The following is a 25425-nucleotide window of genomic DNA, read 5'->3' as shown; positions in this document are numbered from 1 at the left end:
TAAAGATATTTGCAGTTACAATTTGAAATAATTTCTTCCAATATTTCCTCTAATGTTTCTGAGCAATGAAGCTGTATTTCTGTTTGCTTTGTGTCTGCTGCTTAGAGACGACTATAAACCAGGTAAGGAGGAGGACCAGAATGACACTATGTAAATGTCAGCAGAGCAGCCTTTGAGTCCCAGCTGCTCTACTGATGTGCTCTGCACTGTTGAACATGCTCTGGTCCTCACTGGGCTTCAGCATCCCCATCTGTGTAATGGAGTATTGGATTAGACGACTTCAGAAGGTTCTTCAAACATGATGATTCTTTGAATTCATCAAGGAATAGGGGAGGCTTGAAGGTGAGGTTGTTATTTGAGCTGAGCATTTTTAACACTTTTGTTATTTTCATGTACTTGTAAGGCAGAGAGAGAGAGAGAGAGAGAGAGAGAGATCTTCCATCTGTCAGTTCACTCCCCAAATGGCTACAACAGCTAGGGCTGGGTCATGCCAAAGTCAGGAGCCAGGAACTCCAGGTCTCGCACATGGTTGACAGGGACTGACTACTTGGGCCATCTTCTGCTGTCTCCCAAGGTGCATTAGAAGGAAGTTAATTGGTATTAGAGTAATTTGGAGGTGGAGCATCTTGGACGTAACTGAGATCCCAATTTAGGATGAGGACATAACAAGCAGCAGCACAACCCACTGTATCACAATGCTCACCCTCTTGAAAATTCCATTAATGGATTTGGAAGAAGGCACTTGAAGAGGAAGAAAATACAGGTGCAGAGACAAGAAAGTTGGAAGCCAGAAGCTGCCCTTGCAAGACAGCCTCTGTGGGCTGAGGAGGTGGCAAGTGTCAATGGGAGATATGTGTGGAGTCAGACAGCAATTACATGAAATTCTTTCAGTCAAAGTGCCTGTGAGTCCAAGATAGGTCCCGATAACAGGGTTTTGGGGGGCCTATAGAGTTAATAGAAATGGTTAAGAGATGGGCAGGGGACAAAGCTGGCTGTTACCCATCCAGCTTTGAGATCCCAGGGCAGGTCTGACCTAGAGAATCAAGGAAGGGTAGAGCCAGGGGCCTAAGGACTCCATCAATTACAAGCATGGCACAAATCTTAGGGTAAAGGAGCCAAAGAATATAGAATGAGAAAGGAGTAATACTAGTCCCAATAAGGAAATAATTTAAAAAATAAAATTACAGAAAAAGTACAATGATGACCTAGACACAGAGCTTAGATCATTCTGCTGTCTGCATCAGCCTTGCTCTCACAAGTACCATACTAAACTGAACACGCTGGGAGATGGAAGCAAAGATGTTCAGACAGAAAGTCAAACTTCCTTTGGGAAAAGGTGGTTGGAATAAAGGTCAGGACATGCATTCACCTCCTAGTCTGCCCAGTGTCTCCTTGAGCCACTGACCAGCCAGCCCTGTGCGAGATTTCCAGGCAAGCACCTGACCACCATGCCAAAACTGAAATTTGCAAGATGGATATATCAGAAGTTGTGGAATATTGCCGAATAGTTTGTTCCAATTTAAATAAACTTTGATGGAATAGCGGTGGTTACTGCATTAGTTCAAATGGCTTGGCTCCTCACAAGTGTTATTAACTGGATCAAAGAAAATGTAGTCTATGTTTCCATTTATACATAATACTTTATTATCACAAAATATAATAAGGGAATTTCAAGGTTGAACTATAACTTGAAGTCAACTTAGTCCAGAATTTGAATCACTTTGACTTAGAAAGATAAGCTTAAATATTTATTGCACTCAGTGATCCTAAAAGAGACTGTTTTCTAAATACAAGTGATTCCCCACTCATCCACCTTCTACTATATGCCACCAAGCAAATTATATAGCCAGGCTTGAATGGAATAGCCCAAGCAGTTGCCTTAGGGAGCTTAAGTTTTTCCAGAAGTTTTGCATCAGTGTACATTTCCAGACAAGCATACAATATTTGCTGTTTCTTCAGCTGGACAGACCTTCAGTGGCCAGTTGGATAACTCAGGGAATAACTTTCTTTGCCATCCCCGATAGTTTTTTTCATCTAGGAGTTATTTGCCATGGCCTTTTACTTCCTTGCCCTTCTTTTTATCTAATGGCAACACAGAAAAAAGAAGAAATCACAGATGCCCAGTCGTGATCTTTTTCTGAAGATTATCTCTCCATTCAACTGAATTCTGAAGTTCTAAACATGTGTCCCTAGATCAAGAGTGCTCCAGTCTTCCAGAAGAACCTTTATGTCCATTTTCCTCACATCTATGTGAAAGGCAGAACCTGATTGGCCCCATGACCCACTCACACCCGGTTAGTTTTGCCTCAGTTTACTCCAAGAAAAGCCAGTTAAGTCATTTGAACCTGCATCAGTGCCCTTTCTCTCTTCCTTCCTTAATCGATTTGAAGTCTTTTAGCAAGACCCTGCAAACCTGTACATGCATATATAGGTGTAAGGAGCCCAGAGAAAGACCTGGTATGGTAGTAGTGGTAGCAATGACAACAATGAGAACGGAGATCTGGGTGTGGCCCTGCTTAATAGAGTCAGTAAAAGGACCTCTACTTGTCTCAGAAAGCCCTCAGTCTTGCCCCTAACCTGCTACCCTGACAATCCCTTTGCCTGCTTGCTTTTGAAATGCAGTACAGCACACTGCAGAAGCAGTGGCATTTCTCATGGTAATCATAAAGGTGCCGTTATCGTCTCCCTGCACTATTTATAAAGGCAGCCCTGTTAATATGACTATGAATATCCCCTTCCTTCTGTCTGCAGATATCACTTGCCGCTGAGACCACAGAGTAAATATCTATCATCATGCTGCTAACTGGCCTTTACAGTAGGAGCAGAAATGCCAAGCCGCCTTAAAGCAGCCAGTGGCAGCTAGGTCAGCCAGGGCGTTCCCATACCAGGAGCCCAACCCCTTGAGAAATCAGTTTTGAATCTGTGGCAGTTTGCCCAAGTTCACCTGTAGCTCATCTGTCTTGTGGGTCAGCTCAGGAGGAAGAATGCCAGGGAAACCTGTTGATGCCCTGGGTGAACCAGCAGCTATAGGAAGGCAAATGTCTGCAACTCCTTCTTTTGTGAATCCCAGGAAGAATGAAGCACCCAAATCAAGGAGACACAGATGGGACTCACAGCCTGGAGAAAGCAATGGGTCACAGATGTAAAGTCTGGGATAAGGAGCTGTGGCTGCCTCTACCCCACACCACATATCAGTGAAAGGGAGCCAAGGCAGCTCTGTGGGGAAGGGGACTGAGAAGCAGGCTCTGTTGTGTATTCTTATAGCTTCTGTGGTAACCAAATTTACCTGTGCCACAGTAGATGGGTTTTCGAGTTTGTCACTTTGAGGAGCACACAGTTCCACACTGGCTCTATAGCTGTGTCCCAAGAAGCCCACAGCAACTCTCCCACTTCAGAAAGAACTCCAAAACTTTTGCTGCTCCAAAATAGAAGAGATAGATACAGAGTTTTGAAGTCCCTGGGATTTCATCTTTCACATATTAATTGGCAACTTCATCTCAAGGCTCTTGCGTCATTACAATCTGACCATTCTTACACTTGGTGAATAACATACCCTCAGTTGTAGGTACAGTGTTCTACATGATTGTCTTGGGGCTCCACGTCTATTTCAAGCCTAGGCCAGTTTTTCTGAAGACACATGGCCTGCATCTTCAGCACAGGGGACTGTTAAAAAAGGGACAATATTTTGTCCAAAGGTCTCTCTGACCCAGAAACTCTTTACTCACAGAATCTGAGTCTTCTTCATTTCTCAGGAAAGGGTTGTGAATGAATGAATGAATGAATGAATTTATAAAAGCAAGAAAAAGGCTTCTCAAGCTCTGAGGGCTATGGCAGCAAGACATCTGCTCTTCTAGTCTCCTGGGAACATTTCCTAGGACTTGAAGCTAGAATGTTCTCATGAAGCAGACCAGTTAATTACAGAGATTAGGAATCACAAAACATACATTTTTCTGTTAACAAAACTGAATCATTTTGTAGTCAAATCTTTTCTCTGATGGCTCATCTTAGGTTTCCTTTCTGGGATCCACAAGCAAGCAAGATGTGGCCCTTCCTGCTCAGGACAGACTTTCAGTAACTCAAGAAGGTATTCATGTTCCCCAAGGGATCTGCTCTTCTTCCTGCTGAAAAGTCCATTCAAGTTTCTCCTCTTCATTCATCCTGACAGTTTTCTTCTGCACAAACCAAGCTGTACCCAGTTCTATTCAAGTGTGAGATCCCGATCTGTACTCCAGACTCTGGACCTAGTCTGCTCCGAAGAGTCATTACAGCCTCTGTTTTGGACAGTGCAACCAACTACTATGGTAGCTAGTTCTGTAGCCATGTGCACCCTGGTTTTCTTTTGAGCTTTGTGGTCAAAAAACTAGTTATTTTTCATCTGAGTTTCTTCAGAGCCTGACTTCTCTAATCAGGGACATAAAATTTGTTTTACAAAATACAATGATTTTCCGTGTGATCCTTTAAAATGGCATCTCATTGAGTTTGACTAGAGTGTTATAACTAGCAGTGGCTACTTCCTTCTCTCCAAGCCTTGTAGCATTGGCAATTTTGGCAAAAGTGCCTTTTATAACCTCACATGAATCAGTTGTATAAATTTGAGATTGATCAAGATCAAGGCCAGAATTCTGAGAAATGTCACAGTAGACCTCTATCCAATGCTAAGGTCCCACTTTCAAAGCACACCTTTTTGGAATAGTTTCTCACGTAGTTGTGAGTCCCCCCCAGTGGCACAACCAATCAACTCAAATTTCTGAGAAGGACATGAGACTCTTGGTCATGTGGCTATCAATTAGAGATTCTAAAGACTCATAGAATGTGAGAAGTAGAAGGCCTTTACTGATTACTTATCTATTTTGTTGTTGTTGCTGTTGAACAAGCAAGAGAGAAGCCTACTGTATCAGAGCAGAATGAAGCTCTACCTTCTCATAATCCAGACCTAGTCCTCCTAACACTGCTGTAAGTTCTATTCACAAGGGGGTATGTAAAGTTTTCTTTTAATTGACATTGATAATAAAATACTCATGCCAACTGACATCTCCAGTACAGAGGTAGAAAGTCAGAAAACATGCTTTTTTCCTTGTATTCAGCTTTGAATGTCATGGAACTCTCATGTACAGTGTCAAAGAAAATCCCTTAGTGCTACATTGGTAGTCCTGAGAACACAGGCTTTGGTGGGGTGCACAATAATTGGTTTCCTAGACTGTGCCCAGATCAAGGGCAGGCTGGGAACAAAATCCTCAACAGAGTGCCCAAATAGCCATTTGTTATTTTGAGCTACCTTCTGAGAATAAGAAGCCTTTGCAACTATCTTCTTGCATTCTTTTCACAGATGGAGCTAGAAAGAAAGAAAATAGATAGATATAAAAATTTTGCCAGTGAATTTCTTAACCAGATGACAAGCTTATTTTTCACTAGGCTTCCCTTGATATTTTGGTTTTGTTGTTTTTTTATTTTTTTACTTAACTTCCAGCCCCAGAGCTCATGCATTCCCTTTGACTGGAAGGAGGAAGTCATTTATCAGAAGCTGAGCAAGCCAGTCCACCAGCTCCATGCATCTGTGCTTGTGACTGGGCCTCTCTGCCTTTCTCCTGGGCATCATCTATGGTTCCTAGGTCTGAAAGGTCTCTGCCTGTTTCTCTCTAGCTGCCCATGACTCTGGGTTTCTGTCTTCTCTAATGCCTTTGGTTGACTTTCTGTCTCTGGTTTGCTCTCAGATTGTATTCCCTTTTTTTTTTTTTTGTCTCTATCTCACTTCTCTCTCTCTCTCTCTCTCTCTCTCTCTCTCTCTCTCCCCTCTGACCTTAGACCTATCTTTCTGAAATCTGAAGCTTATGGTGACTCTAACCTCACCCAGAAGCACCAACAGTTTTCCCTCACACATCAAGCTAGAGCCCAATCCTTGTCCCCAGTTTTCTCCCTTCCACTGCTGACTGTTATTGGAACATCTGGTGTAGAAGATTTAGCATCAGCTTTATTTCTGAGCCAAAACTTGTCTCCTAGGCTCCAGAAAATGTATAGCACATCAAGAGAACATTTATGACTCCCTGGGGCTTGTCCTGGTGTGTGGAAATTCAACCTGTACATGTGGAGATGGCTTTCAATGATCAATGCTTGAAACCAGATGAAGAAGGCAGTCTTTCTTCCTGGCCAGCTTTATACTCAGAGGAACCATTCTCTGTCTATCCATTGCCCTCAAGACTAAGATGAAGCTCTTCAGCCAGGAGAACAAGACCTGAGGTGCCCTTGCTCCTGCTGGCACTCCATCTTCACCTCCCACACAGACCTTCTTTTTCTGCTATTCCAGCATCCCCACCATTATCTCAACTTATTCTCTGTTTCCATGGCTTTGTGCCTCTTCTCGTGATTTATTTGCCCTTAGAATCCCTTTTCCTCCTTTGATAACACTCAACTGCCAATTTCCTGTAATTTTTAAAAGCCTGTTTATCTCTTAAGCCCAATTCAAAAATTGCCTTTACTATGTAGATGTTCTTCTAGCTACTTTAAGCAATATTTTGCAAAACAGAGAAAGTCTCTGTCCTCCTGGAGCTTTAAGCTTTGGTGAAAGAGGTAGATACTAATCACAGAAGCACAGGAATGAAGCTATAATGGCATTTGAGCTAAGAACTGAGAGAAGGGGTCCAGGGTGCAAGGAAAGCATGTAATAGACAACCTGACTTAGACTGGAGGCTCAGAAAAATTTTCCTTGCAGAAGGCATATAAGAGATGGAAGGCCACTGGATGATCCTGAGTAGGAGTTACAAGCTTTGTAAAGATACCCCGGGCTGGCTGGCGCCGTGGCTCACTTGGTTAATCCTCCACCTGTGGCGCCAGCACCCTGGGTTCTAGTCCCGGTTGGGGCGCCGGATTCTGTCCCAGTTGCCCTTCTTCCAGTCCAGCTCTCTGCAGTGGCCCGGGAGTGCAGTGGAGGATGGTCCAAGTGCTTGGGCCCTGCACCCGCATGGGAGACCAGGAGGAAGCACCTGGCTCCTGCCTTTGGATCAACACAGCGCGCCGACCACAGCACGCAGGCTGTAGTGGCCATTAGGGGGGTGAACCAATGGAAAGGAAGACCTTTCTCTCCTGTCTCTCTCTCTATCACTGTCTAATTCTGCCTGTCAAAAAAAAAAAAAAGATAAGATACCCCAGACTGCTGTGTAGGGGATGATCTCTGAGGGGGGCATGAACAGAGGCAGTGAGACCATTTAAGAAGCTGTTGCAGTTATCCAGGTGAGAGATGGTGGAACTGTGACAAGGGTAGTTGTAGTGAGGATGGGGAAAGAGAAATTTAAGAAATAAAATTTGGGGCCAGTATTGTGGCATAGCAGTTTATGCCTCTGCTTGTGATGCCAGCATCCTATATGGGCACCAGTTTGAGTCCCGGCTACTGTACTTCCAACACAGTTCCCAGCTGATATGCCGGAAGACAGCAGAAGTGCATGGGCCCTTGTGCCCATGTGGGAGATCCAGAAGAAGCTCTGAGCTCCTGGCTTCAGGGAGTGAACAAGCGGTCAGAAGATCCCTCTTTCTCTCCTCCTCTCTCTGTACCCTGCCTTTCAAATAAATTTAAAAATATATCTTAAAAAAAGAAATAAATGTGACATAATGCAAAAGAAACTGGAAATTGCAAGTGGTGTGGATGTCAGAGTGATTTATTGAGTGCAGAATCAAGAGGAAGAGGAAAAGCTTAGAGATGGTCTTGACTTTTGTTTCAGAACAGTTTGAATGGAATAGCATTACATTGGTTAACAGGTCTTCCGTGCAGACCCCCTTCCCAACTTCTCATTCTTCCAGCCCTGAAACACAGATAACGATGATAGTGAAGATGATAATGACTTTCATTTTTAAGTGAGATATCTGAGTCCCAGAGAAATTAAATAATTTTCCTGAAGCCTCACAGGTAGACAGTGAAGGACTGAGGATTTACAGTCAGGTAGTTGACTGAGGTCCTAAAATGCTCAGTAGGTGATCAAAGCTATTTGTCTGGGCTGGAGCATGGTATTTAGGAGTCACCAGTAGAGAGGTCATTGCTGAAACTGTTAAAGGTATATGAACTGACTTAGAACGAGGTCACCATGACACCTTGACCTCGGCTTCCCAGCCTTTGTGCATCCATTTTTCCAGCAATCATTCAGAAGGACCTCTCAGTGCAAAGCTCTAACTAGGCACTGAGGTTACAGATGTGAAGGTTAATGTGTCTCCAGCCTCAGCCAGCTCACAGACTATTGGAGGAGACAACATAGCTCAAAGCCAGCATGAGAAATGCTCAATGAGTAAGAAACCTGGAGGCTGTAGTTGAGATATGGACCCAGGAGATATATAGAGAGTCAGATGTAGATAGACATACACTGGTTCTGTATCATTAGTATAATCTGATAGATGATAGATAGATAGATAGATAGATAGATAGATAGATAGATCATAGATAGATAGATCATAGATAGATACACAGATGACTAATTTCTTCAAGAAACTGGTTTACTCAACTGTGAGGCTTGCTAAACAGTCCAAGAGCCTAGGACAGGGAATCAGGAAAAGCAGGCTGGAATTTCTCAGACAGGAGCTGACACTGTAGTCCACAGGCAGAATCTCTTCTTCCTCAAGGAAACCTCAGTTTTGCTCTTAAGGCCTTTCAACTGACTAGTTGTGGCCTACTCACATTACCTAGGATGATCTCCTTTACTTAAAGTGAGTTGATTGCAGATGTCAACCACAGCTACAAAATAGATTATTGTTTAGTTGGATATTTGGAGACTATATTGACACCTATAACCGATCATTAATTAACAGTCACACAGGATAAGAACATTTTTTAAAGATTTACTTATTTATTTGAAAGGCAGAGTGACAGAGAGGAGGAGACACAGAGAAAGAATGTGTCTTTCATCTATTGATCCATTCCCCACATGACTGCAATGGCCAGGAATTTCATCCAGGTCTCCCACATGGGTGGCTGAGGCCCAAGTACTTGGGACCATCTTCTGCTGCCTTCCCAGGTACATTAGCAGGAGCTGGATCAGAAGTAGAGGTGAAATTCTATCCCAGGCACCCTGATATGGGATGCAGGAATCCCAAGAGGCAGCTTAACCTGCTACATCACTACACCCCCCCCCAGAATAACAATATTAAAGAGCTTACATTCCTTGATGCTACAGTTCACAGGGGCATACCATGCCATGGTGACAATATCTTATTAAAATTTGCCACTCAATATTTTTCTTTGCTAGTGTATTGTTAACTCTTCGGGGCTGGGGTAATACAATACAGTGCTGTTTAGTACAGGATCCTGTGTAGTTTTTTTTTTTTTTCTTGTTACTGAGATACCTGGCAGTCTACCATGGTGGTATATAGCAGCACTGTGACCCACAATATTATAGTTTAGGGCCACACATTATGGTATAGGCTGAGGGAAGTAACTGCTTAGAGGCAGCCAGTGCTGGCAGTAGTGATGTGATTTTATGTGTCACTTTATTATATATAATTATGGGAATAGAAGATAATATACTGCGCTGCACTGCATTCTGTCAGCCTATGGCCTTTGCCTTCCATTTCAAGTAGCAGTAATGCTAGCAGACTATAGTGAGCTATGCTCTTTATGCTTTAGGTACATGAATATGAAGACATGAGATTATGCTGTGGTACTGAGAGTGTTTCAAATAATGCTAGTTTGCATGAGGTTGAAGTAAAAATTGAACAGTTAGGTTTGTATTGTGGCCCCACTTGCCATAGAACTGCCACTGTGGCAGCCTACATTTCTGTAATGTTGCAGGGATATTCCTGATGCGTCATATTGTAGGGGCTTCGGAAATGTCCGGAGGAGTTTTGTAAGCGAAAAGCTGACTGACCAGGGCTCTGGTGTCCAGTCTGGCCTACTGCCTGTTTGGTATAGTCACCAGGAGAAGAGTAGTGTTTGCTTTTAAATACTTGGGGAGAAGACTTAAGAATAATGTTTTGACATGTGAAAATATGTAAGAATTGAGTATATAAGATTATAAAATAAATGATTCAAATTTTTTAAAAAAAGAGCTTACATTCAACAAACACTGAGTGAGCACCAGGTATTGAGTATACAGTAGTCAATAAGCCAGATGATAGATAATCCCTGTGTTCCCAGAGCTGACAAGTGAGCCTGGTCAGTGCTTTGGTGACTGTGTTCCATCAAGAAATTTCCCTTCTATTCCCCACTGAACTGTGTGCCCCATGCACATCCACAGTTGGGGCAATACGTGATTCACTGCTGGCCTCGCTCCCCCAGGGCTCAGCACAGGAAGCAGCAGCTATTATATGCTGAATGTGTTTCTGCAGTGACTTGAAGTTATTGTGGCCACAAAACAAAGGTACCTGGCTTCCAGTACATCAGCCACTTTAAGCATCTTAGCTAACTCTCCTTTCTGAACCTGGAATCTTGAATGGGACGGACCTTAGCAATTATTGGGACACATTCCATTCCTTTGAGTTACAATGGCCCATTTCCCTTAACACCACCTTTCCTTGGCCTGCCTGTGAGTCTGTGCAGCTGTTACTCTGCGGTCAGACCCTCCCAAAAGTCCTTCCACCCTCTGGACAACAGCCTCTGGAGTGTGGCCAGATAACTTGGGCCTCTTGTTTAAGAATTCCACTTTAGAGACCACAAGGGGCCCTTTTGGCTCAGGCTAGGTTTGTGTTAAATCAATGCATGGTTTCTTTAACATGTACAGTCCAGAATTGGAAGGCCTGAACTCACTTTAAAAAAAAAAAAAAAGCATCACAGCTCTGTTGAGGGAACTGCAAACTGTCACCAGCACAGATAGCAGGACACTGGGGAGCCAAAGCAATCATAGGGTAAGTGGGCTCACAGTTGGTGAACCATGTCCAGAGGGCCTCATCACAGCAAAACTTTTTAGGCTGGAATAAAGGCAAACAGACTTTGCTGACCAGGAGCGGAGGAACAGCCACCCAGAATCTCTAGGCTAGAAGTGGCTTCTATAGGAATAGTCCTATAAATTGAGCTACACAAAATGTGGTTCACTGTCCAGTGTGACTTGGAAGCAGTTTGATCCACATCCAAGACAAGATAAATGCAGCAATGGCGTAGATACAGACAGTTCCCAACTTAGAATCATTCAATTTACGATGATTTACAATTACATTCAGTAACAGCCTTACTTTGAATTTTGAGTTTTGCTCTTTCCAGGGCTAGTGACATGCCATCTGATCCTCAGATGCCAGCCCCTACCATCTGCCTCACGTCCAGGCTAGGGAACTAGTAGTTTAGAACAATGCTTTGCAAACTGTGATGGAAAGAAAGTTTTTCCATTTCCATTCTGTTATATTCTATACTTGTGTAAAATAGAAAATCATACACTTAAGCAGGTGGCCTGTGACATTACTAAGAGTGTCTAAATTGAGATGTCCTTCGACTCACAATGGGCTCATCCCCATAAACCCATGGTGAGCTCCAAATACCCTAAGTTGAAAATTCATTGACTACATCCAAGCTAGCAAACACCCTAGCTTAGCACCACAGTACACAGCAGAGCGGGGATTGTTTTGCCCTGGGATTTTAGGGTTAACTGGGAGCTCAAGCTACTCCTGCCCAGCATCACCAGAGAGGACTTCTTTGGAATAAAGAAAGGAAAAGGGCATTGAGAGAATGAAGACCTGCCAATAGCTGAGTCAATCTGAACAGAAGAATGAAGAGAAAGGCTTGTCCTATCTGGTGTTAAGATATAATACAAATCTATAGTTATTTTAAAAATACTATAAAGCACAGATGCAGGAGAAAAACAAGACCCCCCAAAAAAATAATGGATAGTTAATATATGTGTCTTAAAGGACAAACCACGAACCAATGGGGAAAGGAAGGACTTTTGAGTAAATAATGCTTTTGAAAATTGGCTAGATTCCCACCTCACTGCATTTATAAACATTGATTTGTGTTGAGTTCAAAGCCTAGTGCAAAAGGTTAAAATATAAAGCTATTGGAAGAAAATCTAAAGAAATATCATTTTGTCCTGGGAGAGGCCAAGGATCCAACCTAATATAAAACCTTCTAGCCTTAAGGATTGGTAGATTCTGCTAAATAAAATCATGGATATCTGTTCACAAATTGATAATAAAATCGGAGAAGACCCCCTAAAATTTACCCTGAAATGTGGCCCCTTAAAGTTCCCTAGAAATGCTATCTGGGGTGCTACATGTACTACCGGAATTTGGGGTGCCACACGATTTCACCACGGGCTTATTACTAAATCCCCAATATTAATAAGCCCAAGAGGGTTCTTGCCTAATATTTAGAGAATAATTCTAAATACAGGCACAGATAAACAAGGCAGCATGGTACGTTTTAAGCTTTTATTTAGTGCAAGACGTATCTAGGAAAGTGAGGGCTTTAGTTCAGGTAGGAGAGAGGGGAAAGTCTGGAAGCTGGAGTAGTGTCCACACCACTCAGAGAGCAGGCCAGAGCCACGTGCATCAGGCACCTCGAGCTGCTATCCATCGCTTATCACCGGCAGCACCACAGAGGCCGAGAGAGCTTTTGCGACACTCCCTGCCTTTATATATATTTTTCACAGGGGAGAGGCTTGTGGCCAGGTGGGCACTCAGGTATGGTCAGGTAGAGCCTGATGTCACATGGGGCGTGGTGGGGTGTCAGGTAGAGTGTAAGGTCACACAGAGGCGTGGCGAAGGTATCAGTTAGGGCGTGTAGTCACAGAGGGGCGTGGCGAAGGCATGGTCTTCCAGCTCACAAATCTAACCAATTTTAGCCTGTATACCTGCCTGCTTCAATAACATTAAAACAGATCAGTGACAGAAATGAACAGTTTTGTGGTGTTTAAAGCCAACAATGGATCAGTGAGCAGGAAGACAGGAGTCCAACTTTAAAAACAAAACAAAACAACAACAACAACAACAAAAAACAGAAAAATCTGAATAGGCAATTTACATTAGAGGGAACTTAATGGTCAATAAACATGTGGAGAGATTCCCACACTCAGTAATAATCAAGGAAATGCTGATTAAAATAAAAATGTGATTCACTTAGCCAGTGTGAGTTTGGCGGGTATTAGAAAGAAGCCCACATTCCACATCAGAGTATCTGGGTTTGATCTTGCTACAGACCCTCCCAGGCAGTAGTAATGATACATGTTATTGGGTTCCTGCCACCCACATGGGAGACCAGGATTGGGTTTGTGGCTCCTGGTTTAAAGTTTCAGCCTTCTCCATGCATGCATTTCTCTGTCTCTCAAATAAATAGATTTTTAAAAATGTTTAAAGAAGACAAGACCTATGTGCAAGCAGGACATGTTCAGGGTGGCTGCTATGGTATTAACAGAGCTATGGACATCTCCTTGTTTCAACTTGCATTTCCTTGTTTACTGAGTTTGGGCATCTTTTCATATGTTGATTGACCTTCAGGTTTTCTCTTATGTAAATTGCTGGGTCATCTTTCCCTCCCCAGAAGAATGGCTAGGCTAAACAGAAAACTAAGCAGCAGTTTGAAGTGAATGGATGTATGTTCAACATGGACTCATCTCGAAATTACAGCGCTGATTTCTTTTTTAGAGTATAAACCAGAACAAGATTTATAGCACAATAACATTTATGCAAATTAAAAACACATACACAAAACATCACTACATCTTATAAGAATGCATACATATTCAGGGATTCATCTCAAATGCATTAGAATGGGTGCCCAGGGAGGAGGGGAAAGGGTGTTGGAACCTAGGATGAAGGGAAAGAAAAAACTATTTAAAAGGGGGGGGGCAAGGAAATGGGGAGTAGCTGCTTAATGGATCCAGGGTTCTCTTCAGGTTAATAAAAATGTTCTAGAATTAGACAGTGGTTATGGTTACAGAACATTGTGAAGGTACTGTCACTAAATTGTACACTTTTCAGTGGTTAAAATGGTGGATTTGGTGTTATTGTGATGTGGATTTTGCTTCAATATATACCAAACAGAAAATAAAACAAAAGAAGAGGTAAGATGCAGGCTCATCCCACAAGGCCCGGGCGCTGCCAGCATAGTTGGGGCGATGGCACTCTTCGACAAGAGTGAACAAGTCTGCTTTATTCACAACCAAGAACACCTTTTAAAAGGCAGGCAGAGGGGGCGTAGCTAGTTCAGGGCAACACTCATTCTATAGGATAGAACTGATATTGGTGCCTCTATGCTTCTCCAATCAGCTTGAAAGTCACGGAGGCTACAGCAGGTTTCCAGTGGGCCTGGGTCACACCTGGGAGCAGTTTACCTGATTTGGGGGAGGGGGGGTGTGCCCGGGGCTCCTGTTGCCTGCCAGCAGTCAGGCTAACTGCATGGGCTAGGCAGGCAGTCTCACGGGATCACCCACAGAAAGAAAAGTAGAGGAAGAGAAGAGGAGCTGGCCAGTCTGGACTCCTGAGAATACAGCTGGATCCCTGGGGGCAAGCCTGCTTCTAGTCTACTGGCCCTTGAGGCAAGCTTCCCCAATGCAGCACAAGGACCTCTTGGGCCAGGCTCCATAAAAATTGGCATGGATGGTAGTGGCAAGGGCTGACGGCAGAAGGTCTGGCTGCCCGCCCCAGTGTACCCAGGCCTCCCTGGGTATAGCTCACAGGCCCACTGTGACATTCCAGTGGGCTGATGGATGAGAAAGAGCTCAGTGCCTGACAATGTACCGTGCAGTATGAAGGATTATTGGGAATATTTATGGTCAAGCTAAATTGCTCACAAGGCAATTTTCTCTTCCTTCCTCTTTCCTGACATGGCAGCCAATTTCCATTTCAGTGACTTGGGTCTTTGAGGAGGCAATATTGCAACCCTTCTCCTCTTTCCTAGGGCTTGCCAAGAATTTGGTCATCCCTCCTGATGTCAGATTAAAACAACAAGTTCGAGCTGTGCTATGTGGGGCGTGCGCAGGAGCAGGATTTCAGAGCCCATCCTTTAGACATGACAAGGCCACTCACAGTTTGTTTCATCTAAAGGCCTCAGGCCAGCAGCAAGTGTGCATGCTTCCTATTCGTGCACCTACCATGATGCATGCGCAGGGGCCTAATCCTCGCTATGCGTGGAAACGTCTTCAGAGTAGCCAGCTGCAGGACAAGCTGGTGACAAGCATCAGGACATCTCCTTTCTCCAGAGGCACTGCTAGCAGTTTTTTTTTTTTTCTTGGAGGCGCTTGCAATTACCTAGTTGGTGTCAGTGCGTCTTGGGATGCTTACAAAGGCAGCCTTTTAGGCACTGGTTCATGTGCCAGCTGCTCCTCTTTGGATCCAGCTCTCTGCTATGGCCTGGGAAAGCAGCATAGAATGTGCCAAGTGCTTAAGCCCTGCACCCATGTGGGAGACCCAGAAAAAGCTCCTGGCTCCTGGCTTCAAATAGGCTCAGCTGCGACCATTGCAGCCATTTAGGGAGTGAATCAGCGGATGGAAGACCTCGCTCTCTGTCTCTGCCTCTCCCTGTCTGTAACTGTACCTCTCAAATAACTAAATAAAATCTTAAAAAAAAGGAAATAGAAATCAGAAAGGCAGCCATTCCCAATATCTTGGTACTAAGTAAAGCACCTTTGGTTCACAGTCAAGGCTAGAGCTGGTAGTGCTCACATTCCAACTTGTGTGCCTTTTTTCCCCCTGGCAAGCCGGCTCATGACACCCAGCCTATGTGTGCCTTCCAGTCAAACAGGGCCCTTGACACTCTCTTGTTAGATCAGGGAGCTTGCTCACCTCTTCCGTGTCCCACCCCTGTCCATGTTGCTGGCCAGAAAGCAGCTTCAAAACAAACATCTGATTGTTTATCCTGTTTCCAAATGTTTCAAATGAGCAGCCCAAAACAGTGTAGTCTCCTCTGGGCAAAGATCTCCATAACAATGCCTCTGCTTTTTCCTGTTCTATCTATTGCCTGCATCTCCCACATCCACTCCCTCAGCACCACAAGGTACGTCCCCATTCCTGTGAACACACCAGGACTTCCTCTTACTCCCCTGTTGGTACATTACAGACGTCTCCCCTTATCTATAGTTTCACTTTCCACCGTTTCTGTTTCCTATGATCAAATGTACTCTGAATATTAGACAGAAAATTCCAAAAATGAAAAATGTGGAAGTTTGAGATCATCACCAGTCTGAGTACCATGAGAAAATCTTGTACTGTCCCCGTGCATCTTTCCCAGGATGCAAATCACTGCCTTTTTGCAGTGTGTCCACTCTACGCTACTCACCCATTAATCCCTGTGTAGCTGTCTGTGTTATCAGGGTGACTGTCACAGTAGCTCAGTACTTGTGTTCAAGTAACCCTTACTTTACTTAAAAATGGCCTCAAAGTACCATTAAAATATAACATACCTCTGGGGCAAGGGGGGTGTGATCCACAGTTTCAGGAATTCACTCTTGGAACATATCCCCAAATTGACAAGGGGGAAGGGGGCCACTGTTTTGGTTTCCTTACTGATTCTGTGTCCAAGAAGCTATTTGTCTATCAGTGTCTTCCCTAACACTCCTATACAGAGCCAGTCTCTACTTCCCATGGATTTTGCAGCACCTTCTATCAATCTAGCTCTCACAGTATCAGACATATGGCACAGGAGCCTACTGTTCTGCTACCACTGTATGGGAAATCTTGGAAGGCAGGAATTTTGTGAGATGCTCCTAGAGTCCCCAGCACCCAGCACAGTGTAACTGGACACTCCATTGAGGCAATATTCTTGTACTATTGTCTGCCATGCATCTATCAAATAGTCATTAAGCCTCTGTATACTGCCAGGCCTTGGACTCATGACAGACCTGGCCTTAGACTAGTCAGAAAGAGGGAAAGTTTGAAGACAGACAGGAAGGGAGGGAGGGAGGGAAGGAGGGAAGGAGGGAAGGAGGGAAGGAGGGAGGGAAGGAAGAAGTGAGGGAGGGTGTGAAGAAAGAGAGAAAGAAAGGTGGGCACTATGAGTGAGTAGTGTTAGCCAGAGATTAAAGTGGGGTGCCAAACATGGTGACATTTAAGCTGCAGACAGAGTAACAAGAAGGAGCCTGTATGGCAGAGATCAGGGAACAGAGCATTCAGGCAGTCGAAACAGTGAAACAATGATTAAACACACTACATCTTGTGGTGGGTGATTAAACACACTACATCTTGTGGTGGGGGCGGGGACTCTGTACTTCTCTGCTTTTACCAGGGACAGAAAGAAAATCCTTGACCTAAAGCGGTTGCCTCCCTTGAGAAGCCTCGAGGTTTGTCCCCATCTGACTGGTCTTTCCACAGGTCAAGCTGCTGCTGCTTAAGGGCACAGAGTTCCAGACCCCTGGGGCAACTGGATCAGGAAATGCTTTCATACAGCAGGTCAAGGAGGCCTGGAGTCCAACTAACTCATGGCCCAATCTCATTTTTTCTTGCTGATTGCCTGTGGCAAATTACTTAAGCTCCCTGTGCCTCAGTTATCACATATGCAAAATGGGAAAACCTCGCTTGTCCCGCTAATGAAACCACACATGTAGAATGCCTGGAACAAAATGAGCGCTTGGTAAGCCAGTGTCACCACAGCACAGTATCACCACCACAGAGCACAAGGTCAAGGATGTTAGGTGTTGGCGTGGCTTGAGAGGCAGCTAAGCTTTTCCAGCTGTCTTCACTCTTGGCCATGAGTCACCTGGATAGAGGCCCAGATGTCTCCCTCCCCCCTTCTTTCTCTCCTCTCTTTCTTCCTTCCCTCACTCCCCTCTTACCTCCCTTCACTCTTTTCTTTCTTTATTCTCTCTCTCCTTTTCTCCATTTCACTCTTTTTTTAAAAAAATATTTTATTTATTTATTTGAAAGGCAGTTACAGAGAGTCAGAAGCAGAGAGAAGTTCTCCATCCTTAGGTTCACTCCCCAGATGGCAGCAACGGCTCCAAAGCCAGGAGCCAGGAGCTTCTTCTGGATCCCCCACTCGGGTGCAGGGGCCCAGATACCTGGGCCATCTTCTAGTGCTTTCCCAGGCCACAGCAGAGAGCTGGATCAGAAGTGGAGCAGCCGGCACTGGAACCTGTGCCCATATGCAGGCAGCGACTTTACCTGCTATGCCACAGCGCCGACTCCTCCACTCTTTCTTTCTTCTCACTCTCCCTCTTTCCGTCTTTATTTCAAAACAAATCAGCCTTACTTCTCCAAGCCCCTTAGTTGGAGGACAAGTAGGGTGGAGGGATAGACACAGCCCAGGTCCAGGATGGAGCCTCACAGTGAAAGACAGGTCAAACCCAGGAGTGTGTGTGTTATCAACCTCTCAGCTGGCCATTCATTACAGCCCCCTACTCCTTGGGTAGCAGAGGCAAAAGCCATTTCTAGATGAAAGTACAGCTAGTCAAAAGTGCTAGATCTTCCAAGATCTAATTATAGTCACTGATTATGAAAAGTACACTCTTAATATAACAAGCAAACATTAACTAGTGGACAAGATTATCATGCCATTAAACATGATTCAACAACACAACACAATTTGAAAATAGACAAAAAATCAAATTTCAACCAGCTCCAACTCAAAATCCCCAAATGTCACCAATCAGTGCTTACCCCATCTGGCTGTTACATTATCTCTGCAAAGGAGTAAACAATGCACCAGGAACCTAGGTTTTAAGACCATAGAGTCTCAGCTGGGGGCTTAGGAACAGTTTCTGGGTCACACACCCACAGCAACAAGTGTTCTGATAGGGTCACTGCCTCACCTTTGTTGTCTTTGGACCAAGGAAACTTTTCTGTTTCACATGGTCAGAACAAAAAAGGAAGAACGAGGTCATGCCTTCAAAATGAGCTGCATTCCTGACAGTCCATTTGCAGATAAATTTTCTCTTTCCAAGATTCTCCCCACCACCAACCCATCTGCCTCTTGATCCACATCTACACACAACCAGTTTCTTTCCCCAAATCAGTGCTATGTTATGAATACATGATTGTTTCCTAAACAACCGCATTTCTATTTCATAGGTATAGCAGGAAACAGATCAACCCAAGCACATTTTAAGAACCAAGAATTGGAGCCAGCACTGTGGCGTAGAGGGTAAAGCTGCCGCCTACAGTGCTGGCATCCCATATGGGCACTGGTTCTAGTCCTGGCCGCCCCTCTTCCAATCCAGCTCTCTGCTATGGCCTGGGAAATCAGTAGAGATGGACGAAGTCCTTGGGCCCCTGCACCCACCTGGGAGACCCGGAAGAAGCTCCTGGCTCCTGGCTTCGGATAGGTACAGCTCCGGCCGTTGTGGCCATTTGGGGAGTGAACCAGTGGATGGAAGATCTCTCTCTCTCTCTCTCTGCATCTGCTTGTCTGTAATTCTGCCTTTTGAATAAATAAATAAATCTTTTTTAAAAACGATTCAAGAATTGTGTGTGTGTGTGTGTGTGTGTGTGTGTGTGTTTGGAGCGGGTGGTATTGGCTTGGCCATTAATACACCCATTTGCCATATCAGAATGCTTGGGTTCTGTACCCATCTCTGGATCCTGATTGTGGCTTCCTGCTGATGTAGACTCAGAGTGGCTCAAGTGACGGAGTTCCTGCCCCCCACATGGGAGACCTGGATTGAGTTCCTGACTCTCAGCTTCACTCCAGCCTAGCCCAGCTATTGTGGATGTTTGGAGAGTGAGGCAATGCATGGAAATGCCCTCTCTCGCTCTCTCTCTCTCCTCTAATACATAAATACCTTTTTCAAAAAATCAGGAAATATACTGGTCTCCTCATTCTTTCCACAAATATTTATTGACAACTAGTCTGAGCCACTGAATAGAGACAAGGAAGTGACTTGCTAAAGAAGGACTTGGAGGAATCACTGGAGACCCCTATATCAGGCTGGCTTCAGAAAAGTCAGTTTCAACCCAAAACCCTGGAATGTGTAGGCTTTGCAAGAGAGGGATCAAGGGGAGACGTGGGACATGTCTTCTGGGCCTGGCATGAGGAAGCAATGTTCTTGAGCCACTTGTGTTGCACCCTAAATCACTCCACTAAGGCTCCAATCCAGCTTCTCTTTCTAAGCACATTGTGTATCCTAGTGCTCAGAGATGAAATCAGTTGGCAGAGGTGACTCACAGGCAGACCGCCAGTGCAGTCATGGAGCCCTGTCTGCATTCCCCATTTGCCTGCTCAGGTTGTCACCTTGTTAATGTTATTTACCGAGCCCAATACCCCAAATACCTGTCCTCAGCCCCTGCTAGAGACCTGCAGCCATTGTCCCTATATGTTTGTCACATCCTGTCACTGTCTCCATGAATTCAACAGGTCTTTGACCAGAATTTGCCTGCCCTCTATTGCATCTGCTGACACCAGGAATGTGGCTCAGCCTTATCTACTCTCAGACATGGTAGGTCAAGATTGCACAGCCACACTCCTCTTCCTTTCCTCTGACAAGAAATGGACAAGGCTGCCAACAACAGGTTTGTCGAGGGGCACTGTGCTGCAGGCACATGTGACCAGAATCTTTGGCCAGGAAGGGGCAAGTGGCAAAGCTCTGCTGGGATTACGGAATTGGAAGATATACGGTAGGAGCCAGGAGAGCTTTATCCTGCCATGTCCTGTGCCCGCAGTTGCCTTTCTTGCCCTGAGATATTGGGGTGCCGCCCTCCGTGAGTTTGGCTCATGCAGAAGGGCTCCTGTGACTTGATGATGGGCAGGGGCTAGGAAAAGTCTGGCGGTGTCCTCTACTCGTAGTGCAACAGCGCCCCCTCCCTACTCTGAGGCTGGAAGCTGAACAGCACCAACCTACTGAACCTGAGGCAGTCTGCCAACTCCATGCGCCAGATGCTTCTATTGGCCTCACAGGATCTGGGTCCTAAAGGCTGTGCGATGGCGAGGCTGGGGCTGTTCCTCCTTTACAGAGTTACAGTGCTCCCAGAAAGTCTGAAATCTCACTCTTTAGATAGGAAAACAGAGGCTTCACATTCTAGGCAACCTCTTGCCCATGGGCAGCTCTAAGAAACTGATTGCTACCATCCCACCACTGTTTACATTCAACACAAGTCTTGAAGTCCCTCTAACCACCCAACTTGCCCTCTTATATCAACAAGGAGAGTTGAGCTCTGCCCGTGTTCCTGATTCCATTACTTTGGGAAAAAGTTGCAAAGACTTGGATGTGGCACAGGACCAGGTTATGAAACCGAGTTGGCATTTAAATGGCCTAACAACTAATTGCTCAATTTAATTTACTTACTCAATCCAATAAGGAAGAAACAAGAAAACCCATCTAATTAAAAACATTGATCCCTAGAAACTGGCAGCTCCAAAGACCTGCCTGGAAGTTAGTGCTTCAACAAACATGAATGATGCAAGGGTATAAGTTGAGATAAGACAAATCTATTTTTCTCATGCCCCCAGGAGGAATGAAAAGGGCCCTGAGAAACTCGTTCTCTGAAATAAATAGGAAACCAAGCCCAAAAGGAAAAGCAATTTGTATAGTTCAACAAATAAAAACAAGTTAATTTTGAGATCTGTGGAGCACTTCACCCATTCACAGCCTATTACGATGCCACCTATTCACAGCCAAGACTCCACCTAGTTCCAAATAAGACCCCACCCACTGCCAGCCAGACTCCATCCACTTACAGTTTCAGACTCCATCCACTCGCAACCCACAGACTGGAACCCTTGACTTTGCTCTTCAACATCCTTGTTCAATTGGTTGCCTGAACCTGGCCCCCTGTACTGCTTGCACAGTCAACTCCTCTGTATCCTTCAAGGCCCTGGGCAAATATCACATTCTCAGGGATAAATCTGTCTATGTGAGGAGGGGGAGACCTTGCTTAGGCCCCTCAGAGCACTGTCCAGTATGAGTTGTGTAAGTAACAGCTAACTTGAAAGTGCTAGGAAAATGTAGGGCCAGGGAAAAAGTAGAAAGTCAAGCAGAAATAGTTTCATAGGATATAAAGACAATGTCATCTTCCCCAACTGTCCTTCTTTGCTATGTCCCAGCTTTCCAGGTCCAGCAAATGTGGGTGAAGCAGCACTCAAGTTACATTACTGGGCTCCCTGGCCAATGTTTCTACCATGCCTTCCACAAACAAGGCCCTGGTTCTAGACACAGTGCTGAGTGCCTTTGGAACCTGTGCTTAGCTAGAAATGCATCTTTGTCAACCTCCTCACTGGGGCAAACCATAGCTGACTTAGTAACGGGCCCCAAATCAAGGCTACAATGTCCTTCCAGGGAAATGTATGTCTCAAAGAGATGCAAAATCACCTAGTGTTTGGCATATTAGTCCCTGCCAGAGGGAAGGTGAACTACAAGTGAACCCACATCCAATGTGGCATGCCATTCCTCCTGCTAGAATCAGATGACACCACATGCCTGCCTACCCTAGCCCCTGTTCATCTTGGGGAGTCCACTAGGGATGCAATCTGCACCCATACCTACTCACGAATCCACATACACCCCCCCCCCTCAAGTAACTGCAGGAGGTCAGGATGAACATACAGACCTGTCCTTTAGGAACAAAGAGGAAAGCCACAAATAAAGATGAATATTGGAAATAGGAACTGCAGACCTGCTTGTAGGGAATCAAAGAAAACCTCAGGGAGGAGGTGACATTGGAAGTGATTTTGAAGGCTGAGACAGGGATGTTGCAGGCAGAGATTTGGGGAAAACAGTGTGAGCTGAGTGCCTCTGGGTTAGCTCCTAGTGGCTTATGGAATGCCAAGAAGTCATGCATAGCTGCAGCACACTAAGTGTTATAAGAATGGGCAGAGATGAGGCTGAGGATGTGAGATGTAATCTGTTAGAGAGGAAGAAGTGAGCCCCTTAGAGAATTCCCAGCACCCAACATTTAAATGACAGTGTACATGCCAGTAGCTGTTCTAGGTGCTGGGGATGGAGTTGGGATTCAACAAAATGTCTATCATGGAGTTAACTGTCTAATAGGGGAATCAGACAAGAAACAAATTACACTAGGTAGATTATCCATTAGTGAACAAAAGAGATGAGATGTTTCCAACAGTTTCTGTCTCTAGCCTGTACCCCAACTCCACCCTCTTCCATACCAATTTAGCACATCTACTTTCCCGTGATGCAACTAAGCCTCTTCCAGGATTAAGAAGATGCAATTAACACGTGTACAATGTTCCACATAGAGACCAAATGAAAACCAGAAGACATCATGTGCATTGAACCTGACCCAAATTCTATCCTGTGTGTATATAGAATTAGGGCACCACCCACTAGCCAATAAAGAGGACCACTGGACTGAAGGAATTCTTCTCATGGTGTGCACTTGTCTTCATGGGCTGTCCACATTGACGTCTCTCATTAACTAAACCCTGCTCCCATCCTTGTACCTTACCTATGTCCACACTTCAAATTCTTATCTTATGAGGAGATATGAACTTGGAATAGGACAACCAGGGAATGTATTACTACAATATAATGTAGAGATCCAGCCCACTACAAAAGGACACTAGAGGCCTGGGGTACAGAGAAGCAGAGTGAAAGAGTCTGTGAGGTCGGAGATGCTGGCAGAAGTCATCCAGGACAGGATCTGGACACCATGAGTATGAAATTGGATTTGATTAAGCCATTTGGAAGGTTATAAACAGGGGAATGATAGGCCATGGTTTTCATGTTCCAAAAGCTGATGGCTAGGTGAAGAAGGGATTGCAGGGGGGTGAGCCACTGGGTAGAAGATCTCTCTCTCTCTCTCTCTCCCTCTCTCTCCATCTCCTCTCTCCTCTTTCTTCTCTTTATAAGTGTACCTTTCAAATAAATGAAAAATAAATAAATATTTTTTAAAACAAAACCAAGAGAAAATTAAGCAAAGAGTGTTCCCGACTGATGGGGCATGATGGATGAAGGAAAGAGAGAAAACTAGGATGACTCCAGTGATTTTAACCCAAACAACTAGAAGGACGAACATGCCATTACCAACACAGGGAAGATGAGCAGTTTTGGGAGAAAATCAATCAAGAAATGAGTTATGATGATGTTAATTTTGAAATGTGGTGGTGTCAAGTAGGTGTTTGGATATACACTATTATTTGTGTGCTAAATTATGTGCCAGTGGTACAGTTATTTGCATAATAATTTTTCTTAAGTCAATCTTAAAGAACTTAGGCTATTTTCTTTAGCTCCATGCTAAACAATACTATCCATAACAACTCAAATAATGAGAACTGTAGTGTCCAGTTCTCCTTGTAATTAAATGCTAACATTTCTGCCCTCCTCAACCTCCAGCAGAGTCTGGGCAACTAGCATGCACACACTTAGAAGACTGGTTCATTGGCCTTGACAACCAGGAACCTCCGCAGGCATTTCAAGGGACCGCTATGAGCACATGGGACAAACATCTGGTCTAACAACTCTGTAAAGCACTTAGGTCAGCCTCCTAACTGCCCCATCAGGCCCTGTTAAGTCCTCAGCTTGGTGGTGATGGGTGGGGAAGGGGAGGGTCAGAGTAGAGCCCACCACCCTTTCCTGAGGTCCAAGCGCCCTCTGGTGGACAGCTCCCCTGCCTCTGTATGTTGGGGTCTTCCATATTTCCAGACAAAAACAGAAAAACAGGACCCTCTGCCTTGGCCTTCTCCTGAGGACAGGAACAAGTGGTCAAATCAGCTTGAAGCTCCAGATGGAGGAACAGGTCCATGCTGTTGAGGCTGGGACCCAGCCTGGGCTGGGCGGGGGTGGCAATCTGCATCCAGGCAGAGGCCACTTAGGGTCAGATCACAGGAGAGAGGGTGTGGTGGGTGGGAGCAGGGGCTTTTGTTTTCTGTGGAAGGTCACCAGTGCAGAGAAAATAAACTGATGGCCATAACAAATGGGGCAATTTACCTTCAGTGAGTATTTTCAGAGGAAAATAAGAAACGTTCTAATTTAAACATGTTTAAATTAAGAGCAGGGAACATCAGGCTGAGCTGGATAAATACAACACATAATGGAAAATGTACTTCAGTTCTTATATTACAGCCAGTTATGGGAGAGAGGCGGAGGCGGCGGCCAGTGACAAGCAAAAGAGAATCACATTTTTGCAGAGAGTAATGGAGAGCAGTGGATGGGGGTTGGTCAGAGACAGCCACTGTCTACCAAAGCTTATATCCAGCTGCCCACACAGACATCCATGCTTTATCCACAAAGACACATGCACAACATTCACACATACTTTCACAAGCCATATAGATAATACTTCTGTCATTCCATCATCCTTTTCTTGATGAACAAACTGAATTTAGATAAGAAAAGAGCAGTTGTTGCAGTGACCTGCACAGATCTGTTTGTAGAAGTCTCACACAGAAAGCTGGAATGGGTCTCAGAGAAGAGGCCTATGAACTAAGCCTCAGCAGAAGAAAAGACAAAGAGAGTGATCTGGGCAGAGGGAGCAGCATGAGGAAAGCTCTCAAAGCTTCAGAGGACAGGAATAGCTGCGCAGAAGCAACATAGTTGTCAGACATTGGGCCCAAGGGTTTCTGGGCAACAGAATGTGAGGAGAGGATAGGAGGTGAGCCCGGAAGTCTACGTCTTGAGCAAGTAGGTTTCCCAGGTGAGCCAGAGA

Source organism: Oryctolagus cuniculus, chromosome X, assembly GCF_964237555.1.
Source record: "Oryctolagus cuniculus chromosome X, mOryCun1.1, whole genome shotgun sequence".
Classification (NCBI taxonomy): Eukaryota; Metazoa; Chordata; class Mammalia; order Lagomorpha; family Leporidae; genus Oryctolagus; species Oryctolagus cuniculus.
The sequence above is the reverse complement of the archived record's forward strand: the minus strand, read 5'-3'. Positions refer to the sequence as shown.